Source organism: Pinus tabuliformis, chromosome 1_1 (assembly GCF_031772625.1).
Source record: "Pinus tabuliformis cultivar Carrire ecotype Pingquan chromosome 1_1, CPIR1, whole genome shotgun sequence".
NCBI classification, from domain to species: domain Eukaryota; kingdom Viridiplantae; phylum Streptophyta; class Pinopsida; order Pinales; family Pinaceae; genus Pinus; species Pinus tabuliformis.
The window spans coordinates 631,551,856-631,554,521 of record NC_142297.1 but is presented as its reverse complement, the minus strand read 5'-3'; the positions used below and the strand labels follow the sequence as shown (position 1 = coordinate 631,554,521).

The 2,666-nt window shown below is 37.4% G+C and overlaps 1 pseudogene; it reads right to left on the bottom strand.

The window, feature by feature from the left end:
* Positions 1 to 510: 510 nt before the first annotated feature.
* On the bottom strand, positions 511 to 2,014 carry LOC149214901 (E3 ubiquitin-protein ligase ATL41-like; annotated as a pseudogene).
* Between the last annotated feature and the right edge of the window lie 652 nt (positions 2,015 to 2,666).

Here is a 2,666-nt window from a genome sequence, read left to right as displayed (position 1 = left end):
CCTACTGAACAGGCCTTGCTGCAGATTGCACAGGCATGCAAGTCTCTTTTACTTATTACCTTCTACATTTTCCACTCCTCTTTTGGAGTTCCTTTGCACCTCTCAGTGCAATTTCTAATTTAAAAATGAAATGTAGCCCTAACGTTACACTATCTCTTGGGAAAATCTTAATTAATGTTTTCCATCCATGCCCATTACAAAAGCGATGAAATCCACAAGAATCTAGTCATGAAGCCTTCAAAGGGTTAAAATGTCTTCATCACAGGTTTTTTTTAATCTCCAATTGCTTAATAAATATGGGATTTACGGTGGATCTTCTTCGATGCAAGCATGAACATTAATCTAGTATCTGAAGTGCTCAGTTTTGATGTGTGCACTCTATCTCTTCCACTGAATGAATGTATGACAACAAGAATCCAAAAACCACAAATCAAGTAAGAAGGCCAACTTAATTATGGAATCATAGCTATTATATATATAAAAAAATTAGGCGGGATTTCAGCCCACAGATATGTTTACACGAATCATTGTGGCTTGAAATGTTTTGCCTCGAAAAAAAAGCCCTTCAGGGATGGAGGATCATTGGAAAACAGGGACCCAAAACAGGGGAGGAAACAAATCCATTTTTCAGGATTTGCGTCTGTGAGCAACATGAACTTGTAATGTCACGATTTGTCTTATTTTGCTTGTAATGTATTGGGGAAAATTACAGTGGCTCTTCACAAAGGGCATGAAGAGTGATTGACAGTACATGGAAGAAGCCAGCTATCAATGCAAGAAATGTGAAAATAGTGTCTGCAGTTGGGAAGAACACGAACTCCATCCTCCTCCCCAATGCACCCTAAACAGATTGAACACGATGATGAAGATGAATCATTCCTATTTGCTTATTCTGTTCTTCTCAAACACCTGTACTTGCCTTTGGGCAGCGATGCTATCATCTTGGAGCGGCATGACACACTGCTCCTTTTGTTCGGATTAGGTCTGGAGCGGTGGCTATCAACATTGATATCAATATGAATCCTTCCCAGCAATATGAAGAATCCCACAAGAGAGGGAAAACACACCATTGAGAACACCATTGAGAAGCTGCAATGCGGGGGAGGATATTCTCATTCAAACCCTTCCTCACAAGTATGGTGGCTTCCAAAATATGAGTTCCCGCTGCCAAATCCAATAAACACATTGCAATCCACATGATAAACCCTGTCGCCGTGCAAAGCACATAGATTGCAATCGACGCCAACAGAGGGTTTGTTTTAAAAAACACACAGCCGCCATTCAACATACACACTGTTAAATGCTTGAATTTGGCTTTCACAGAATCCAAAAAATGGAAGAGGGCTTGCAACTTTATCACTGAGAGTGGAGGTTGTGCTAATGCCATGTATTATATGTGAGTTGTAGTCAAAATATTTTAATTCTATACATGACACAAACAATTTGCGCAAATAATTCCCGACTAGTTGGGGCAATGAAATGATAAAAATCCAAAATTTATTTCCAGATATTTGTACTGAATCTCAGAATCCTTTGTTTGTGATCAGAATCTTCGGAGGATCTAACATATGTGTCAGAAAAAGATGATGAATAGTTGGGCAAGGTGTGAGGGAATTTGTGATGGAGAATTCGAGCATCAACAAGCTTAACACTGGAACCTCGTGCAACTTCATGGCTGGTACAGGCGTAAAATAGAGTTGTTGGTCTACGATTATATGCCCAATGGGAACCTAGATAAATCGTTGTGGAGGATATCTTTGTGCAGATCATTTAAATGGTGAACACCAGAGAACCGCATCTCTTCGATGCTCTTTCAGAGCAGGCGAGGGAGAGCATCGAGTAGGTTCAAAGCAACGTGCAAAGGAGAGCATCTAAAGGTGGTCGTACTTGGTGTAGCAAGAGAAATCGATCTTGTCAAAAGTTTACACGTGTTGAATTCTGATAGGAGAGAACAACAAAAATAGACTGAGGGGATTGACTGGGCTAAACAGTGTTTTCCCAGCGATCTTCATATAGAAATCTATCCATAAAAAATTTCAAGAATTTCATCTCTATCGATTCTTCTGCTCAGCATAACAGCAAAAAAATAGAATCGCTAGGATAAACCATGCAAACACTTTAAAAAAAAAAACATAAATTAAATTTAAAACATAAAAAAACACAATGAAAATAAAACATTGTAAAATCCAAAATGCATGGCCATGTAACAAAGAAAATAAAATTGAACAAGAAACAAGGCAAGTCAATGCAATGCAAAGTATTGAAGAAAATGATGAGATGAAAATGAGAACGGGCTCTGTGAGATACTTAATACTAATTAGTGCTTGCCAAAAGTCAGGGAAGAAGAACAGTGCTTGCCAAAAGCTAGGAAAGAATAACAACAACAACAATTGGCAGGGAAAAAGCAGTGAAAATATCTTCAAGAGTGACATAAAATAATGGGAAAAAGCAGTAAGGCAACTCAACCGATATTTGGAAGAAGCACTCACACTTCAAATCAATGGTTGAAAGTGTCTCACCTCATCCAATGGAGCAGGGTAAAAGTATTGACGATTGTAATGTAAAACTATTTTTTTAATTTAAAATTATCGTGATTTATTTTGAATATATAATTACTTTTTAAAAATATCTTCAAAAAAAAGAAATAAATTAGAATATTTTATTTT